General features: G+C 43.0%; 1 protein-coding gene across 7 annotated transcripts in view; it reads left to right on the forward strand.

The window, feature by feature from the left end:
* Positions 1 to 1,081: 1,081 nt before the first annotated feature.
* Positions 1,082 to 21,422, forward strand: part of GHR (growth hormone receptor) — a 283,050-nt gene continuing 262,709 nt past the window's right edge. For 2 of the 7 annotated variants that reach the window (XM_081231811.1, XM_081231814.1), the window contains exon 1: positions 19,815 to 21,285. The gene's annotated coding sequence lies outside the window, so the exon portion shown is untranslated. Of the gene's footprint in view, positions 1,163 to 1,836; positions 1,912 to 19,814; positions 21,286 to 21,422 lie in introns of those variants that run through there. The other 5 variants (XM_081231812.1, XM_081231817.1, XM_081231816.1 and 2 more) reach the window with 5 other exon arrangements.

A 21,422-nucleotide genomic window follows, 5' to 3' on the forward strand; every position in this document is an offset into this window, starting at 1 on the left:
TTTCTACTTAGAAAAGCATGTGGCGACTGGGAGTTTGATGCTTTAACAAAATGACAGGCTTATGCAGAACGATACTGACTTTCTGAAGCACTTTGACAGCTTCTTCTCTCACTTTCTTTTCCCTGCAGTGGAATGAGGTGGGCAGGCCCGTATTTGACAGACGTCCAGTGCAAGACATTTAAAAACCACGTTCCCTAGGTCACACACAAGTACAGTTCTCAGGCCGAGGTCTGTGTCCGGACACCCTGCTTCCCTGTGCTCCAGTTTCTGGACATACCCCAATTCTAACATGCCTCGTGTCCTTGGTAAGTTACTTCATCTCTCTTGCCTCCTTTTTCTAACCTCTGAAGTAAGGTCCTTTAACTCTCTTTTCACCATGCCCCAGCGAGCAGGAGTTTGGAAATTGGTTGCAGGTGTAAAGAGGCAATGTTTGGTTTGCCAATTACGCTTTTCAAGCTGTCTTGTCCGTTCCCCCCCCCCGCCCCCATTCCAGCAAAAAGCTAACCTTTCTGTAAGCGTTCCCTTGAATTTGTTGACTGCATTTAGGTTCTTTTAGGTCCTGCCTTCTTTTTGGGAACAGGGGTGGGCGGAGAGGAAGGAAGTGTCCTGCAACTACCAATATTTTCCTCTAGGAGGAGCCGCGCAGCCCAGATGAGAGTGACACGCACCAACTCCAACTCCTCGCCGGGGAACGCTTCATCCCAGTTCCGCGGAGTGCTCGGTCCGAACTGCGCTCGGCCCCTCCCCAGCGGGTCTCGAACCAGCCGCCCTGAGCTCCCGCTTCCCCTCGCTGCGACAGCCCGGGTCCCGAGGGCGGAGGGCCGGGCGCGGCGTGACCCCTAGTGAACGGCGCCCGCCGGTTCTCACCCCTCCCCTCCCCTCCCATCCTCCCTTCCCGTTTCACCCCTCCCCTCCCCCTTCCCAAGCCTGACAGCCCGGGAGCTGCCAAGCAGGGCGCAGCCATGGGAAGAGGAGGCGGTCTAGGGAGCGGCGGCGGCGGCAGCAGCGGCGGCTGCTGCAGCGGCGGCGGCGGCGGCTGCTGCTGCTGAGCCGAGGCAGCGGCGAGGACCCCGGGCTGGGGCCGCGCAGGCCGGAGGGCCCCGCGCCCTCGGCCCCAGCGCGGCCGCGAACCGCTCTCTCTCTCCGGAGGCGAGGCTCGGAGGTACTGGAAGGGAGCTCCGGAATCGGGCTCTTATTTTCCCCATGTTGTGTCGGGGGGCCTGGGAGTGGAGCCTGGGACGCCAGTTGTTTATGAAAGTGGGGATCTGTCTTATGTATTTACACGGGTAATTTTTGTCCTGGTGACTTGGGGGTTGGTACTGCTCCCCTTGTCTTCACCAAGAAGTTGTTTTCTGCTGGTGGGTAGTTGTAACCTGATCCACGCTCTGGACGTGTGCGTGTGTGTATGTGTAAGTGGGTGGGGGCGTCAGGGAGTTGGGGGTGACAGGCGAACCATCCCACGCTGGCGCCTGCTCCCACCCGCGTTTGCGGTGCCTGGAGGGGCTTCCTCCGAAGCCAGTTTTGTTAAAGTCTTAGAAGTTTTGCGACTGTTTCTGTTTGACATCATCAGCCAGCCGGGCTGGGGCAGGAACTGCTGAGGCTTCGCTGCGAAGCGGGGAGAGGTCCCTGGCTGCGCCGCGGGAGGAGAGGAGAGGTTGTTCGGCTGTGCGCCTCTACACGGCGCGCTCCTTCCCAAAGCGCAGCACCCTTGCGCGTTTCTGCGGACTGCAGCCGCGCATTGGCACCGGCGGAGCTGGGGTCAGTTAGAGTCACGGCCACCAGTCCCCATGAGCTGGGGTGGGTGGAGATCGTGGCAAGCCGAACTCCTCCAGCCCTGAACACACTCGTGGTTATGAAATCAACCAGGCTTAAAGTTTTGACAGAACTGCCCGAGGCAAGAGAGCCGCGCGGGTGAGTGGGGTCGCGACGGCTCTGGGGAGAAGACTCTGGCGGCGCGCAGAGGGTGCTGGTCAGGGTCACCCACTTGCGAGTGCACAGGGAAGTCTATGTTGGGGTGAGTGCTTTATATATGAGCCGGAGCGGGGGTTACGCCTGCTGGGGTCATGCTGTGGGAGTGGGTGGCCCGGTGCAGGGTCAGTGGGCTGAATGGGTGTACGTGCGCGCTGTGTGTGTGCGCGCGGTGTGTGTGCGCGCGTGTGTGCGCCTGGGGGGGCGTGTCGGAGCCTGAGCCAGTAGGGTGTGCAGGGGAGTTGGGGGCAGGAGGCCAGAGAGGTGCCGCCTGCCTGTTTGTGCCGCCAGGAGACCTTGGAAGGGACAGGGAAAGGTAACAGGAGGCCAGAGGGTTGGGAAGTCTCAGGAGTTTCTGTACAGGATTTAAGTACCACGGACTTTAAAATACTAATCCCTTTGCCTTCGAAAGGCTGGAGGTGGAGGTTTCTGGAGCTCTCAGGAGACCTGCATGGGAGGACGGAGGGTCTAGGAGACGTGTTAATGTGTGGGTCCAGAAGCCTGGAGATGTGGACCCAGGTTGGATCCGTGGATCTGAGATTCCCAGGGTACTGTTGTGCACAGCCTCTGGGGTGTTTAGACTCCCTGGTGTGTGTGCCTGGGAAGGCACTCATCTTTCCTCACCTGAGCAGGTGGTGTCATCTTGGAAGTCCTCCTCTCTGGAGTGCCAGGGTATAGACCTTGGAGGTGTATAGTACTGAAACATTTCCAGAAATTAAAATGCTGGATAGGAACGAAATAAAATGATTTAGTAGACAGAGTTGTTGGTTCCATCTTTTCTGTGATTGAGGATTCTTCTTCCTTTTGAGAAAAACAAAGCTCAGTGTTCCCAGATTAGATTTCAAGGGGTCTGGCCATTTGTGGTTTCCCTTCAGATGGACTTTAGATGGAGCTGGAAGGATGTGTTTTAAGCCCAGAGACCACTGGAAAACTTCATTCGTAGCTTAAGTATGTCCCATCTCTCATCTTCTTCCACCCTCGTAAACTTTTTGCTTCACATGAGTCTAAGGAAAGTTGGTGAGTCAACATTCAGCTTTTCTTTTGGAGTAAGTATATCACAGTGAAATTATAGCTTGGGTCTCCTGAATGGCATGGAAAACCAACACTTAATGGGCAGAGGTGTGAAATGAAAATCTATAAATGCATTGACAAAGCGACGACGCGAGTGCATTTTTTTCCAAACTGAGCATAACTTTGCCTTGCAAATATTTGTTCTAGGCAGAGTTTGGGGCTGTGTTTTTGATTGTTAGTTTTTAAACAGCAGACTTCGCATCATAAACCTCTTAAAAACGGATTCTAGATGCCTTTTCTGTGCTATCTCTGGTGCCTGTGTTAACAGATGTTTACAGTGCTTAGTAACCTATGGAATTGTGTTGAGTATCTTGTTAGCTCAAGACAAAATGTTTATAGTGTAATGTAATAAATGAGGCCTAGCTGCACTCTGCTTCTGCTAAGCGCGTGAAGCACCCCAGCATGGAAACAAATCTTGAAGTTGGTCCAACTTGGAGAGCCTTTTTGGCTATCTGCTGGTAAGCGTTGTTAATGTAAAGATAAATCTGAGTGATACACTGAGAATGTGGCACAGCAAATTGTTTAGCTCAGAAAAAAGGCATGGGTTATATTTTTTAAATCTGCTAATCTTAAACTTCTCTGGTCATTCCACTGGTAAATTGCACAGTTCTGGAGATTTGGTTTACTTTCAGGGAAGACATTTTTTAAAAGTATGTCAATAATGAAAATAACTTGTATTTTTTAGTGAGTTCACATGCGTCCATACAAACCGTCACTTTTTCTTCCTAAAAAAGAAAACCCTGGGCTTCCCTGGTGGCGCAGTGGTTGGGAGTCCGCCTGCCGGTGCAGGGGACACGGGTTCGTTCCCTGGTCCGGGAGGATCCCACATGCCACGGAGCGGCTGGGCCCGTGAGCCATGGCCACTGAGCCTGTGTGTCCGGAGCCTGTGTTCTGCAACGGGAGAGGCCACAACAGTGAGAGACACGCATACCGCAAAATAAATAAATAAATAAATAAATAAATAAATAAATAAATAAATAAGAAAACCCTTTAATATCTGTGGTAGTGACAAATAATATGAGTATTCAAATCACGTAATCAATCATTTTCTGAATCTTGAATTGATAAGAACTGAAGTTTGGTAAGGCTGAAGTCAGACCTTTGCTAATTGGGTAAACAAGGCAACACAGGATGTCTTTTTGGCAAGTGAGTTTTTTCAACCCGGGACAATATAATGCAAACTATATACTCAATAACATGGTTGATTAGTACGATCACCGACTTTATAGGTAACTCCCTATTGGGGCAAGAACTTCCACTTCAGTAGCCCTCCATGTTAGTGGGCCAGTTTACCTCTCCTTGGAAATAATCCGATGGAAATCTTGCTTCCTCACTAGCCAGTCCATTCTAGGAGAGATTTATGTTTAGAAAATTCTGCCTGTACTGAATCAACACTTTCTTCTGCTCACTGGCCTAGTATTAAGTTGCTGGAAGCACACACAATGAATCTAATCTCTCTTCCCTTTAAGTGCTGTATTGGAAAACAAACAGTATGCTCCTTCTTCCTGAATTCTTTTTTGCCTGTTCTTGGAGCTGTTCCTCACCCACTGTGGGGTGCCACCCTTTTCTGCCCTGACCAGTATGCCTCGAGTCCACATTCTCTCCATCCCTCCTAGTGTACGTCATTGAAAACATAGATGTGAAATCCTTCGTCCTGGGCTTTCTGTATCTGTTAAGTCAGCTTAATATTCATGAGCTGTTTTAGCCATCTCATTACACTGTTCACTAATTTCAAACCTGTAAACAACTCATTCTTTTCAGATTATTAATCATCCACAGTCAAAACATTATGATAATAGTTTCAAAACATTTTTTCATGCCTGAACTCCCAGTAAATCTGTGGAAAGTATAATACTGTGCAGGTAAATAGAATTCTACATGCAGTGAAGACAGCTACCTAATTTCTTACTATCAAGGAATACCAAGCCCCAGAACAGCAGAAGTAGAATGTTCTGAAGACAAGCAAATTGCAGCTGCATGTTACAGACAGGTAAAGACTACATTGCGAGGTATTCTTTTCATGGACCTCATTGTGTCTGCTTCCATGAGCATGAGTCAGTACTAGCAATCAGCATTTATTGAAGGCTTGTTCTCTCCAAGTCCTAGACACTATGCCATCTGGCCCTAAATGAGGTGAAGGTACATCAGACAGAAACGCTTCTTCAGGCAACTGGGATTTAAGGTGTACATACAGGACATGAACTGAGTCAACAACCTCATCTTCCTCTGGAGGTAAATGCTTGCCAATGCCTCAGGGAAGTCTAGAGCAGGTATATCTGGCCATCAGCCCTAAGGGAGTTCCCTGATGCTCCTCACTTACCAAGTCCTTGCCTTGGAGTAAGGAAGCAAAGCTGGTATATACAGGACACACCGGGGAGAGGGTGTGCTTCAAAGGCAACCACTTTGGGACCTATCAGAGCTCAGTATGAGTTTGAGCTTTACCACCAACATGCAGATTAACTCCTCTGAGACTCACTTTTCTCCTCTGTGAGAATTCTAATGCCTACTGCCTGGGGCTGAGGCATTTCCACACAAAGTCTGTAGCATTTATGGCCTGTACTTCGCATTAGACACCTATCTGTTATGATTGATTTCTCTTTTGTGTATCCGTCTGAGGCTTCTTGACTAAATTATGAGTTTCCCAGCTGAGAATCTGACACAGATGAGAATCTTCTGTCTTCCTGCAGGAAATGTTTATGGTTGACATGATGACAATGTTGTTTACTTCAGCAAGTCTGGATGTGAAAGAAATGACCCTTTCTTCTTGGCAAAGAGAGAAAACCAACCTGTGATATAGACTGACATCTGGGCCTATCAGAAGGCCCTACTGTGTGCACAGACCTTCAGTCAGGACAAGGGGCCAATGAGAGTCTTGTGCTCTTAGATGAAATTGTCCGTGCTGTCCCCCTCGAGTGTGTGTGTGTGTGTGTTTGCAGTAAGAGTTGTCACTCATCCCCCCTTGCATATTACATTTGCTTCTTTGCTTTATTCTGTTCTCATATAAAGGGAGGAAATAATCAATGATAAAGTGCATTTTTTTAAAGTTCAGAAATCGATTTCACTACTCCCTGCCTCATATCCACCCTCCCCCCGCCAAAAAAAAATTATAGTAGACCAACTGATAAGTATTTGGACATATAAGTTCTAAACCAAAGTTCAACTTTGATATAAGAAACCTGCAAGTTAGGATGACATCATGTGAAATAATAGTCAACTAGGGTGTCAGGAGACCTGGGTCCCCTCTAAGCTCTGCCTCCAACAGGCTTTGTCATTGTTGCAAACTACTGAATTTCTTGGGTTTCATATTTCTTACACATTAATAACAAATCAACAACCACAAAAAAAGAGGAGTAAACAAGATGACCTATTAGGATTCTTTTCAGGGCTATGTTTGAATCCATCAAATTATTGAATTTCTCTCTTCTCTCAGCTCTTTTGAGGCTTTGCTTGAATGCGGGAACACCTATTTCATTCATTTTCAGTTTCATGGTCTTTTTACATATCTGTCTTTCTTGCTAGGCTGTGGGTTTTTCAAGAGCAGAAAATAAATTTTATTCATTTTTATATTTTTCCACTCTGCTGAATGCTGTAAACATAGCTGTTGCGGGAAGAGTGTTAGTTGAATTACTGTGGGCTGCTTTGGACAGTCAGGCTATAATTTATATCACTTATTTAACAATACACAACAATTTTGAATATAAGCATCAGGAAATAGTGTTTGCTTACTCTTTTCCCTTACCATTAATTTTTTTTTAATCAATGAACTAAAACAGATAAAAATGTAATCACATCTGTGCTTCCAGCTCCCATTCTAAACAATAACAGCTCATCATGGTCTGATGCAGGAGGTCTTTCTGAAGTAGTTTCTTTTCTTTTGTTGTTGTTTTTGCTTTGAGCTAAAGAAAATTCCATGATGAGTACCAGACTCTTAAAAGAAGGATGACAAGAGAGGGTCATTGTTTAGTCTCAACTTCTTTGTTGGGTGTTTCTCACTACCTTTTAATATAGGTAAATTAAGCCTTAGGTCAGGCACAAATTTCACTTACTAATGATTCATAGGAAGGCAGTGATTTTTGTCAGAAATTGTTGGGCTGTGTGATTAGCATCTCAACTTACCTTCAAATATTCCATTCCAAAATCAGTAGATAATTTCTTCTACAGAGTCCTTAAAACTTCCAGATGTGTTTACTGCTCTGATTAGGGCTTGCGTCTTTTGTTATTGACTAGACTTCAGTCCGTTTTTTTTTAGAAGAATATCATTATAATCCCAGTGAATTATTCTTCTTATATTGTGAATTCGTTTAAACATAAACAAGTCTATTTCCCAGCTGGCTGGGCTTCTAAGTGGAAAGTGTATCCTAGGGAAAACACTCACTTCATGGAGATTTGGCGCCGGTGGTAGAAAGCACCCTGATAAATCCCTCAGTCAGCACTAGAACCAAAAAGGCTTGCAAATTGAACAGGTGCTTTGATGTATTTATCTGTGGTGGACAGCCTGCTATGCTAGACATTTGCTATAATAACTCCTTGATTGTATCCTCAGTTGTTTATCAAATGAAACATTTAAAGTAGTATATAATTAACAACCTTAAAAGAGGCATCCCTCTTTGTTCCTTTAGTATATTAGAAATATGATAGTCACTTGGTACAAAGAAAAGCTCTTTTTTTTTCTTGTTTAAAAAATGTACTTTATCATAGTAAGCATCACATCCATCTTTTTTATCTTTGAGTGTCCATATAAAAAAAAAAAAGGTAGAGTGAGACCATTACAAAACAGAGTCTTATATAGTTCTCTCCCCATGCTCATTAAAATAGAAGGTGCTACCATGATGCAGAAAATAGCTCATCTCAAGTTTGATGACGGCTGATGAGTCTTCAGTCAGACTGCCAATTTTGATTGCTGTCGGTCAGGAAATCAGCCTTTGTCCTTGGTCAGGATGATGGCATATGATCCTGCTTCACCCTTTCAGCTGCTTCTTTGGACATCTTCAAGCTATGTTATTGTTATCCCAGAAAACCTCAATTTGGTAAAGCAAAGTAAAGAAGAGCCTTGAAAAGCATATGTGAAGGAGAAATAAAAAGATTCCTAAAGACAAAACCTCTACAATGGCTTCTTCCCAAAGGAGTAGAAGAAAATACCAGAATCCCTGGACAAGATGATGATGACTGAAGAAAAGATACCATTTTTATACCTAGCAAGTCTGAAATATTAAAGAAAGAGCAGCAAAATGAAGAGGAAGGATTTCTTTCCTATCAGCAGTCAGTGTAGCATCTTATTTCCAATAGGGACATTGGCAAAACAGTACTCTGCTTGTCACAGAATAAACATTCAATAAATATTTTATTAATGACGTTGGTATGTAGTAAAACACAGAGAGAAATTGAATTGTTGACAAGAAGTATGTGGAGAGTTGGGGTCAAAGGGACGTGGATAGGATCGGGCGATAACTAGGATCTAAGTTCGTAATGCAAATTTGGTATATTTCTCCTTAGATTAATGATGGCACCCAAACCTGATGACCAACTTTCCAAAGTGGATCTTGTTCAGGGCCTTGGAAACATCTAGAAGTTTTTAATATTTGAAGCAAGCCGGAGACATTTTGAATTTTTCTGTAGGACTCAGTAGGACTGGGGAGACACATCTAGTTTGCCAGCTCAGCATTCCATTGAAGGGATATCCTGTAACCTCCTTTCTCATTGCATAGTCTAGAGTTTTTCTTTACACCTTCATGATTCCACTGGACCCCGTTCCTGCTTGAACTCCTAATTTGTTGATGAAAATTTGGTGAGGTGGGATTTCTATAACTTTGGGAATTCTCTATCTTTGATATACATTTTATTTAAAAAAAAAAGCTTTTGACTGTGGGAAATTTTACATAAAGTAAAGAAAATAGTATTTTGAGCCTCAGGTACACATTACTCAGCCTCCAGAGTCATCAGTATTTTGCTAATCTTCTTTCATCTTTCCACCGTGCCCCTGAGTATTTTAAAGCAGTCTCAGACATCTTGTCCTTTCCTTTTGTGGATGTAAATATTATACTTTAGGATGCATATCTAACAAGTAAGCCTCCTATTTTTAATAACTGCATGGTCTGTATTTTATGGAAGATAGAGAGATAATACTTTATGAAAGGACATTATCCTCTTCAGGCCTGACTCTGTGATATGATGGAGGTGTGATTGTGTGTGTGTGTGTACACACACATTTATACACATAAGCATCCATGTAGGACTGGTCCTCTTTTGTAATTCAGGCCCCAGCTCAAATGTCACCTTCTCAAAAGGACTTCTCTGACCCCTAGCTAGAGTAACCTTTCCCCAACTAGGTCATGCGATCGTATAACCCTGTTTTAGTTTCTTCACAGCACTTACCACTATCTAATATTATCTTACTTATTAATTTCTTTGTCTATTTTTTGTCCATCTCCACCAACAAAAATGTAAGCTCCCTAATAGTAGAGACTTTTTCTGTTCACTTTATATCCCATAGAAAATCCTTTGTAAGTTTTGGTTGAATGAATGCATTTTAGTAGTTAATGGAAGTTTTGTTAGCATTCTTCCAAAAATTTATTTTCCTTCCACATGTTCAAAAATGCATGACTTTCATGTGCCAATTCCTAGTGTATTTATAATCTGGTGAGATTTCTTCATGGTATGGAGTGAGGGGCCAAAGATAATCAAGGATAGTTATAATATCTCTCCATAAATGACCTTAAACTGATATATTCAATAGCCAATTCACTTGATCAGCAAATATAGTTATGAGTAGCATCTCAGTTTGGATTTCTCCCAGAAGAAAGCCATAACACAAGGATTCAGGTAAAAGTTTATTTGAGAAAGTGAAAAAAGGAAGCAAAAGGAGCCAATAAAGGGTGTGTTATGAAGCAAGTTACCGTCATTGGCAACTGGAGTTTGTCATCTCCCTGGAGAGATTTTGGGAGCCCAGGCAAAACACACACCTAAGCCCTCTCACCCAAGGTTGAAAGATTTGGAATAATTTACCCACCAACTTCCATCAGTCACTAATTCCTGGTCACTAACATTCAGGAGGGCAAAGCAATCTCGAGATGCAAGAGAGAACCTTCAGGCAGAGAAATACAGGTGCTGGCAGTTAGAAATTAGGCAGTGTGCCCTGTTAGGGGTAAGAGGGCATGGTTGGGGAAGGGACAGGCATCTTGCATTGGATAACACAATATGATTTTTTTAAATAAACTTTTTATTTCTCCACTTGCCCATCCCCTATCCTTGGTGCCTTTTGATGGGCATGCAGTCTTTGACAAAACTGTATTATGAAACATGCATGGTATATTTCTTAGTAAGGTGGATTAACTGTCAGCCTAGGATCTGTGGAACATTTTCAGAGCCTAACTAATAATTGTAAAACCTGTTATCTTGATATACACATGCATTGACCATAAAGCTCATCAGAAAGTTACCCCATGCTCTAATAATAAAGTTTTGATCCAGGGCCAATTATAGGCTTGGAAGCAAAGCACCTCCATAGAGCAGACATTGATGTTGTGTAATAATTCAAATATTTTATTATTTTATACTATGTTTAAGTCTGGATAGTTAGCCTCCATTTCTCAGTCTTTCTGTAGTTACTATCTTTTTTTTTTTTTTACATATTACATGAAGGATATGGAATATTCAGTGAAATCTTTGACTGATCTTTATACTTTCAATAGCCCAACTGAAAATTACCCTTGGTTGCCTTGGAACTTGGGGCATAAAATTTAGAAGAAATTTTTATAAATTATTCAAGCTTTGACTCTGGGAAGATAAACAACATGGATATCTAGGCTAACCAATGCTTAAATTCCTCTAACCTCTAATTCTAAATTCAGAAAAGAATAGGCTTTAAGGTTTTTTGTCAATTTTTGCTTTGATTACAAGTTGTTGGAAGCTTAAAGTTAGTATCTAATAACACAATCTATGTAAAACACAAATTATTGGCTCAGAATGAGATCTAACTTCTATGAAGATACAAAGGGACAATCATGTAAAAATGGTCTTTGTTTTCTTAGAAGGAATAAACAGGGATTGACTGAAAGGTAATCCCTTCAGATTCTAATGTTTAAAGCATTGCACATTTTTAAAGGAGAAAAACATTACCTTTCAGATCACATGTATGAAACTGTTTACTTAAATGGCTACCTTAGGTTGGCATGGTTTTAAACCATGACCTTTAATCAAATGGTCAAAGGACCATTTGACCTTTGACCTTTGTGTTTGTGATACAGGCACAATCTGTTAATGCAGATTTACAAACTGTGCTCCAGCAAGCCCCCTCAGGGCCCTTGGGGTGTCCAGAGCAGAGGGCCAAGCTGGCTGCACTGCATGCTTCCCACTCGCAGAGTGCCGGGCTTTCATCTGTTGTATACACAACACTTCTGAGAACATTTAAGTTGAAGGAACAGCCTCTGTTCTTTAAAAAAGCAGGCAAACAAAAATATTTAAACCGTTATATATTTCCTTATTTTGTTTAGACTGCTTTTCTGACCACCTCTCTTTAGGAAGTACTTCTTCTCTTTAGGAAGCCCTTGGATTTCTAGAGGAAAAACTAGCTTTTCTATGTCACATTAGCTTTTCTACGCCTAACTTCAGATTTACTTTCGTAACAGTGAGATTGTAATCTCCTACAGGGCAAAGGACTGTGTATTCTTTACTCGGTGGGCACTCAATAGTTTGCTTCACCAATAATTGTTGTATGGGCAACATTAAGGAAGTGCTTACTATTAGCAGGGGCTATTCCAAGGCCTTTTTTCATGTTATGTTATTTAATCCCACACAAAACCCCCATGATCCACCTGATTCTGCGTTTGGTGAAACTATGACATAGGGAAGTTAAATTTATGCAAGGACCCACAGCTGTAAGTAGCACGTCAAGATTCAAACACAGCTCTTCCTAATTCCACATGTGGCCAACTCCCATGCTTCTAGCCACTGCCTATGTGGTGGTTTTAAAAATATGTCCACAAATTCTTTGATACTCTTCCCATCAAGAGGTGGAGTCCAGGTTTCCCTCCCTCGGAGTGGGGGCTGGACTTAGTGACTCATTTCTAATGAACAGAATAATGTAGAAGTGAAGATGTGCAGCTTCAGAGACTAAATCATTCAAAGGCACTGTGGCTTCTGTCTTGGTTGCTCTGTCTTTTGGACTGTTCACGCTGGGGGAAACCAACAGCCATGTTTTGAGCTGCCCTATGGAGAGGCCCACATGGAAAGAAAGTGAGGGAGTCCCATGACCAGTGTGGAATGAAGAGCTCAGGCCCCCAACCCAATAGCCAATGTGAAACCGAAGCCTCTTGACAGCAGCCACCATAAGAGTGACCTTGGAGGTGGAGCCTTCAGCACCAGTCCAGCCTCAGAATGACTGCAGTTCCCTCCCCGCCAACAACTTGACTGCAACCTTGTGAAAGACCCTGAGCCAGAATCACCCAGCGAAGCCTCTTCTAGGCCCCTGCCCCAGACTGTAAGATAATAAATGCTTGTTGTTTTAAACTGCTAAACTTTGAGTTAACTTGTTATGCAGTAATAGATAGCTAAGGCAGCCTAACACTGCCTTGATCATTAAAAAAAAAATTTTTTTTTCTTAATTTTATTAAATCTTAAATTTTGAAATATTGATCCAGCAAGGAGAAATTTTCCAGAAAAAAACAGCTGCCAAATGTGAGTAGTAAAATATTAATGCCCCGTTAACATAATAGTTATAATGACTTCCCTGGGATTTGGGATTTTGTAATTCAAAGGACAACTGCCTTAAAAGTCCGTGATTTAAAAGGAAGGGTATTAATAATAACCACATTGTTGAAGAGAGCATTTTGAACTTTTAAAAAATTCTTGTGGGAAAACTCAGGAAGGATTTTGTTTGGTAAGTTATCACTCAAAATCTTAAATTGTCAGGAGCACGCTTGCACTTTACATTATTTAAAGAGGGATATAAAACAAAGTTGAATTTTAACCTCTTCCCTAGTGATTTCACTCAGCTTTTCAAAGGGGGTCCTAAAAGCTTATAGGTCAAGCCATGTCTTGGTTTGCTCTGCCTGCCAAATTGAATTAACTCTGCTTTATGGCCACTTGCAGTTTAATAAATTACTTGGACTTTGATTAATATCTTTTGAGCTTAAGCCCAAGAACTTGTATAAGACTTTGGGACATAGGACTGCAAACTTATTTAAGGATGGACTCTAAGAGCTGGAAGGGATAGGTTAGTGTTGGTTTTAGTACATGTATAGGTTCTGAATTTGGAGCATTTTAAGATCCTTATGGAAGATCCTAAATTATTTGCCTTTTAAAAAAATATGTGAAAGTGATTTTTTTCTTATATATCTACAAAGTAGGTGATTTAAGTAAGTTAAGGAATTCATTCATGAAGCGGATATGGCTTGTTCTTGATTGGTTTTCAGGATGAATACAGAGATACTGGTTTTCCTTCCCTACGTTGGGGAACACAGATCAGACCCTGCTAGTCCTTCCCTTTCAATGACTTTTCCTCCATGCAGCTGGTACCCTGAAAAAGTATTTCAAAAATACTTTTTATATTGAACTGGACTTGAAAGTTTATGCTTGAGCTTGATTCTGGGTTTGTGCTGCAGGGGAGGATAAAGATGAATATTGATAGCTGAGTATAAAGATCCATCATTATGATCATTCATTCATTCAGTCACTCACAAACTACCCCTTAATTCAGTCTATACTTTGCCCAGCAGAGCAGGAGACTAGGTACTAGAATACTATCATATGGTAAGCAACTCAGACATAGCCTCTGCCTCACAGGAGTTCATGGTCTAGAATGGAGGAGGACATTAACCAAGTATAATGAAAAACAGTTTTAACTACTATGGAATAAAAGTATGAGGAGACATGATTCAGGTTGGGGCTTGGTGGTTAGGGAAGGCTTTCAAAGGAAGATATTTGAGATCTAAAGGAGTAGAAGGAAGAGGAGGAAGGAAGAGCAATCTGGGCAGAGGGAACAGGAGGCAGAAAGGTACCCAGTATTGCTGAGAACTGGAAACAGTCAGTGTGGCCAGAGCCCAGAGCGCAAGGAGCATGGCTTAGGAAGAGGCCAGAGAAGTAAGCAGGGACTGTATCCCACATGGTCTTGCAGGCCACACTGTAGTCTTTATCAATAGAAAGGGAAATAGAAAACCATTGAAGGTTTTGAAGCAAAATAGTGACACAATCAGGTTTGCATTTGAAGGAGGTCACTTCGCTCTCCAATGAAGAATGGATGGAGGAGGTGTGGACAGAGGTGCTCAGGGAGATGTTTTCTGAATCTGTTGGAGGCCAGAGGTGTTGGTAGCATGGGCCAGAGTGGTGGTGATAAAGATGGGGAGAAGCGGAGAGATTTACTGTTACTTATGGTTAATAGATATACCACTTATTTATGAAGGAAAGTAGACTGGACGTCGTGCTGACTTGGATATGATTGTGTGAGCGACGCCATGGAAAACTCCCTGGTATTTGGCTTCTTCGGGGGAACGGGGAGCACTGGAGGGAGACCAGGCATAGGTTAGGAGAAAGTAGTTTGGTTTGGGGCCATTTTCAGTTGGAGGCCTTTTTAAGGCATCCATGAGGAGATTCCGTGTGGTCTTGGTCCTGGATCACAGGTGTCTGGATATATAAATTTGGAAGTCAGGGGTTTAGACACAGTATTGAAGCCACAAAGGTATCACTCTTAGCTCACAGGGTGAAAATGGAGTGAGCGAAGAAAGCATAGCTCTGAGCCATGAGGAGTTCCAACATTTAAAAGCCACGTGGAGGAAAAGCTGACAAATAAGAATGAAAAGTGTGACAGAAGATGCTAGAGTGTCACCTCAGAGGCCAGGGAAAGAGAATCATTTAAGATGCTGCTGAGGGGTAAAGTAAAAAGGACCCTATAAGTGTCCTTTGGGTTAGTAAAATGATGTCTGGATGGACTTCAGGGAGAGCTGGGCTGCTGTAATGATGGAGCAGAGGCCAGAATGAAGCGTCCTGGGGAGCGGGGGTGTGAACACAGGGGCACAGTGGTTAGAGATAGCTCAAGACACTTGGCTCTGGAGGGGAACAAAAGGATGGAGCTTTAACTAGAGGAGAAAATAGCGTTAAGAGAGAGGTTTCTAAAGTTAGGAGACCCAAGCTTGTCTAAGGGTTGATGGGAAAGAGCAATGGGGAGGATGGGGGTTGAAGCGAAAGAAAAGGTGGGTAATCAGTCGTGCAGGATTCCCAAGAAGATAGGAGGGGTTCAACTCTGAGGACAGCTGGAGGAATCAGAGAGGAGAGAGGATTCCTTCCCTTCTGCACTAGGAGGGAAGAAGGGAAGGGTGCAGATGCCGAGGTGTGGTAACTGCAAGTTAAAGGCGTCTCTATGAAATGGCTTTGAAAAGTAGCTGAATGGGAGAGAGAAAGGGGTGGCATCCTGGCAAAGAAAGGAAGTAGTTTCAGATTTTTTTTTTTTAAACCAAGGTGATTTTTTTTTAAAAAAAGATGTTGGGGGTAGGAGTTTATTAATTAATTTATTTATTTTTGCTGTGTTGGGTCTTCATTTCTGTGCGAGGGCTTTCCCTAGTTGTGGCAAGTGGGGGCCACTCTTCATTGCGGTGCGCGGGCCTCTCACTATCGCGGCCTCTCTTGTTGAGGAGCACAGGCTCCAGACGCGCAGGCTCAGTAGTTGTGGCTCACGGACCTAGTTGCTCCGCGGCATGTGGGATCCTCCCAGACCAGGGCTCGAACCCGTGTCCCCTGCATTAGCAGGCAGATTCTCAACCACTGCGCCACGAGGGAAGCCCCAGTTTCAGATTTTTGAGGAGGACAGAGAAAGCTCGAATATATGAAAGGGAGTAAATTAGTAAAGCTTAGTAGGATCCCTAGTCATTTCTTGAAGGCCCAGTTGAGGCTGATGTTCACAAATTCATGGTGATACACTGTTAAAAGAATTATGAAGTATTTGATGCTTTCTGGAGGTATTCAGCCATTGCCAAGCACAGGGAAAGTGGGATCATCTAGGCCTAAGGTTTTGTCAGAGAGCTGTGATGAAAAGATGGAAGCAGCAAGGGAGCCTCTGAAATGATCAACCAGGAATCTAAGCTGGTTAAGAAAAAAAAGTTAAGACAGGAGAGAGAGAGAGTAGAAGGCAGAGTACTTGATTAAATGTGATAGAAGAATAGAGGTCAGCGATCAGAACAGGATGCTGCACCCCAGAACAAAGAAATTTGAATCTTTAAGGGTGGGGCCCATAGATGATTTAAAGCTCACTGGTGATTCCAGTGCTTTTTTTTTTTTTTAAATGAATATAAGGATGTAGTGTAAAAAAAAAATCAGGAATAGGATGACGTGATTGTTATTAAGCCCATAATGATAAAAGATACTAGCAGTGTGAAATCAAGATAAAGACATAATTAGAGAAAGCAGTCAAAAAAAGTGTGCCTTTAAAATAAAACAAAAACTCTAAAACCATGCATTTCCTTTTTCATAGATTGAAGTCATAGGTCTTGCCCTCTGGCTCATTCTCTTCGATGTTAGAAGTCCACAGCAAAGAAGGAAAAATTATTATAGGGAAGCTAGTACAATTCAGGACAAATTATCTGGTGTTTTGGGATTTGACTGATGAAAACAGGAACTAGAAACATGGTAATTATTTGTTCACTACAGTCTCTTGGGAGAGACAGCACTTTGGCTCACTTGGCATATGGGATGGTGTCAGCCTGGCTGCAGAGGTCTGAATGTGAGGCTTGGGTTCCTGTAAGGAGCCTGCTTGGCCCTCAGGTAGCCTAGATCCTTGGACTCAGTGGCTCTATCATGGTCCACTCACCTTGCCAATGGTGTCAGAATTTTATTAATTGAAATCACATATGAAAGTATAATACATTAATTTATTTTTCCTGGAATTCAGTAATAAGAATCGTCACTGCCACATTTTTTCAGTTCAGACAACTCACTTCTCTTCTGTACATATTAAATAGAAGGTCATTGTATAGTTAACATCTGGCTAAGTGGAGTGCTTATGAAATGTACAGGGCTCATAGACATAACGACTGCCTAAGAAAGCCCAGCAAATCTAGCTAGATACTCCTACCCCCAGCCCATAGCCCTGATCTGTCATTCCATAAATTTCATGTCAAGGGCATTTTCTAGAGAAGATGATCATAAGAAGATTCAGGTAGACCTGAAGTAGGTTGTGAAAACTCTGGCATGTTTTACCATGGTATTAGGGTCCTGTGGAGAAACAGAACAAATAGGAGGTGCATGTATATAGGAGATTTATTTCAAAGAATTAGCTCACACAGTTATGGAAGCCAGCAAGTACAGAATTTGCAGGGCAGGCTGGAGCCCAGGAGCAGACCTGAAGTCGCACTTCAGGTTCAAAAGCTGTCTGCTGCAGAATTCCCTCTTAACTCTGGGAAGTCAGTCTTTAGTTTCATTCAGGGCATCAGCTGGTTCAATGAGTCCACCCACCTTCTGGAAGGCAATCTGCTTCAAGTCTACTGATTTAAATGTTAATCTCATCCCAAAACTCTCAGAATAGTGTTTGACCATGTATCTGGGCACTGTGGCCCAGTCAGGTGGACACATAAAATTAACCTGACACCAAGGCGGATTATAACACTGTCTTCTCTGGATTCAACAATAACAAAAAATACTCAATCTAATTAATCATGTGTCAGGTGCTTCATATACGGCAGGTGCTATGTAGAACATAAACATTACACTACAAGTTTGATTTGGTCTTTGCTGGGAATCATGAGCATTTTGCTGTATGTATTTTTTGGCACTTTGGTCTTATAACAGTTAGGGCAGATAGAAAGCACACAGACTGCTCAATGCCAGTGACAAGAGACTTTATAATGATGTGTTTGAAGCCAAAGCTTTGTGAAGCAAGACACCACAAGCAGTTAATAGATTTCCATTTGACAGTAGCTGTAAATGTTAATCAGAAGAATCACTACAGTGTTCAGCTCATACACTGGTTGGAGCAGAAGCCACGGCCGTAGAAGCCCTTATTTATCCTCCTTTAGCTCCATCTCATCGTTGCCAAATCATCTTAAATAATTGTTGTTCTGACCACTCATGCTCTCAAAAATCATCTTATTCGGGCTTCCCTGGTGGCGCAGTGGTTGAGAGTCCGCCTGCCGATGCAGGGGACACGGGTTCGTGCCCCGGTCTGGGAAGATCCCATGTGCTGCAGAGCAGCTGGGACTGTGAGCCATGGCCACTGAGCCTGCGCGTCCGGAGCCTGTGCTCCACAACGGGAGGGGCCACAGCAGTGAGAGGCCAGCGTACCGCAAAAAAAAAAAAAACCAAACCAAAAAAAACATCTTATTAGCCTAAGGATTGATTTTCAGATTCCTTAGCCTGGTATTCGTAGCCCTGTGATGTTACCCCAACCTACTTATCCATCTGGATTTTCTGCCGAGCTTCAAGCTGAACTGCTCCTTTGCCCTCAAAATATCTCATTTGTTTCTGCCCAACAATTCTGTTCATGTTGTTCCCTCCCCAGTGGCCTTTCTCTCTATTTTTTGCATCCTCTCATTCTACTCATCCTTTGAGGCGCAGCTCAAAGGCCACAATGTCAAACTCCACAGGGTCTGCTCCGATCCTTCTCTTGCATCTGATCCATTTCCAGCCACAAGCTCCCTTGTTCCTTTTCCCTGGCACTTTATTGGCATGTTTATTAAGACTCTCACACTTTCTCTCACTTGAGTTTCTCATGAGCATTGCCTTCCTGCATATGGCACGTATTCAGGGTCAAAGTCTGCAGCTTCCCCGATAGCCTCACTACAGTGCCTTGCAGATGATGAGGCGTTCTGCTCTGTGAGATCTTGTCGAGAAAAATCAAAATAAGGGACCTAATATGTAAAATGTCATTATGATTTACATTAAATTCATCAAGGAAAGAATTTTGGTTGATTTTTTTTTTTTTTGCATAACCTCCACAGCAGTGTGCTGGGCCATAGTGGGCATTCACTAATTAGTAATTGATGGACTTATTCTCTATGTGATAAAGTTATTTTGGATGCATTCAGACTAAAGTAGAATTTATGATACAGGTTTCAAAAGGTAACATTGCTGATGCACATTATGAGGGCACTATGGTATCTTTTAAAGTCCAGCAAATAGAAAAATGAGTCAATCATGAGTCAGAATCATTGATGGAATTATGCCACCATCAAGCTCTAAAGGATTGGTGCTGATGTCGATAGAAAATACCCCACTCTGAGAGCACCCATAGCTAGCTTTCTGTACTGAACTAACAGTGTGAGTGTGTTCTTTTGCTGGGGAAAAGACTTGGTGGTCCAGTCATCGTTGTGGTTTTTAAAATTTTTTTCATTTATAAACTTGATATAACTGTGATTTTCTGTTTCCTCCATCCCTGGTGGTGAGTTTTCTGAAGATATTCTTGATTTCTCCTGATTTAAATCACAGCAAAAGAGATTTAGGTAAATATCAAGAGAGACTGCCTATGACATCTGATTTGAAAAGTATACTTCAATCAACATTGACTTTTATGTCATACATTATGTTGAATAACGAGGGTCTGACTTAAGCTCAGTGTGCTTTAGAGAAGAGAGCATATTTGTGCTTGTTGGTTTGTTTTCATGTATTTTAAGGTCCTTATTGAGATATAATTGACTAATAACATTGTGCAAGTTTACAGTATACACCGCAATGATCTATGTATACACATTGTGAAATGGTTACCACATGAATGTTAGTTAAGACATCCATCACTTCACATAGTTACTTTTTTGTGTGTGGTGAGAACATTTAAGATCTATTCTCTTAGCAAATTTCAAGTGTACAATACAGTATTGTTAACTATAGTCACCATATTGTACCTTAGGTCTCTAGGACGTATTCATCTTATAACTGAAAGTTTACACCCTTTGACAGATATCTCCCAGTTTCACTCAACTCCCAACCGCTCTAGCCACCATCCTACTTTGTTTTTATGAGTTCGCCTTTTTTAGATTCTACAGGTAAGTGAGATTGTCCAGTATTTTTTGTTCACAGGAGAGACTCATAATGGAGCAGTTGAAACCAAAGCACTAATAAGCAGAACAGTCACAAATACCAGTAGGCTCACCGTGAGTGGAGCCCTAGTTGTCACAGGAGGCGGAACTTCCCGGACACCCACTTTAGTCTGCTTATCCGCACAGGCGGGGCAGCAGTAGTTAGTTGAACTCAGCAAACCTGGGTTCCATACTGTGTGAAGAGCAGACACACGGGCTTTGGCAGCACACAGCCTAGAGGCATTTAATTACATTCACAACTAACCCCATGGGAGGCAGGAGAGATGGAGGAAACAGAGACCTATGGTCCTGGAGAGTCAGGGAAGGCTTCTCAGAAGATCTGCCTTTTGAGCCCATTCTTGAAAAGCACCCCTCCCCAACCCCGTAGAGAAAAGGGGAAGGGGCGTTCTTAAAGGGACAGCTCATACTCATGGAACTACAAAAGAAGATGGTGTGTTAGGGAAATTTGATAAGTGGTTTGAGGTGGCTGGACCAGAGGATATTTGAGGGTAGGTGAAGGGAAATGAGGCTGGAAAAGTCGGTAGGATTCATACATAGTGTCAGGGATCTTGGACTTTTTCTGAGTCCCGGTAGGTAGCTGCCCCAGAATCTCTTATGTAGGTAAGTGACATGATCAGATTTGTTATTTTAGAAATAAACCCATGGGTAAGCAGTCAGATCCATTCCACCTGCCTTCACTAATCAAGGTTGTTTGAAGACTTGCCTGTCCTCCAAGCGGCACCTAGCCTAAACAGATGTTTGCCAGAGTTATTTTCCAGGAACTTGGAGTCAGCAACATCTATTTTGAGCTGAGCTGGTTAAGACTGGATCGGACCACCGACCCTGGGCATGCTTAATTGTCTGCTCGGTGACCTTTTGACATCGGAGGACCGAAAAACGCTACCCTTCAAAGGTGCAGAGACCTGTTGCCTAGTTACGCCCGTGCAGAAGGATGATTCCCGCACCTTTTTCCAATCACCTTCCCCCACGCCTCCCACGCCTCAGACCACTTGGCTTCTTCATTCGTGGCCCATAAATACCCCAAGCCCCCTTGCCTTCAGGGAGGCGGAGTTGAGATTTGTTCTCCCATCTCCTCGCTTGGCTGCTTTGTTAATCAACCCTCTCTTTGCTGCAAACCTCGGTGTCTCAGCGTTTTGGTTTGCTGTGCGTCGGGGCAAGACGAACCTGGTTCAGTGACAGACAGCTCACTATGAAGAAGAAAGATGGTTGGATTGCACTGACTGACAGGGCAGAGGTGTGTTTTTTTTAATAATAAGCCAATAACTTGTCTTACTCTTGCACAGTGAGTAGGATTTTGCCAGCATCTTCATAGGGTGAAAGGAAGCCTGGTATTTATCACCAAATCTTTTGAGGTAAATATAACACAATGCT

The sequence above is a fragment of the Mesoplodon bidens genome (assembly GCF_964165515.1).
Source record: "Mesoplodon bidens genome assembly, chromosome: 4".
Classification (NCBI taxonomy): domain Eukaryota; kingdom Metazoa; phylum Chordata; class Mammalia; order Artiodactyla; family Ziphiidae; genus Mesoplodon; species Mesoplodon bidens.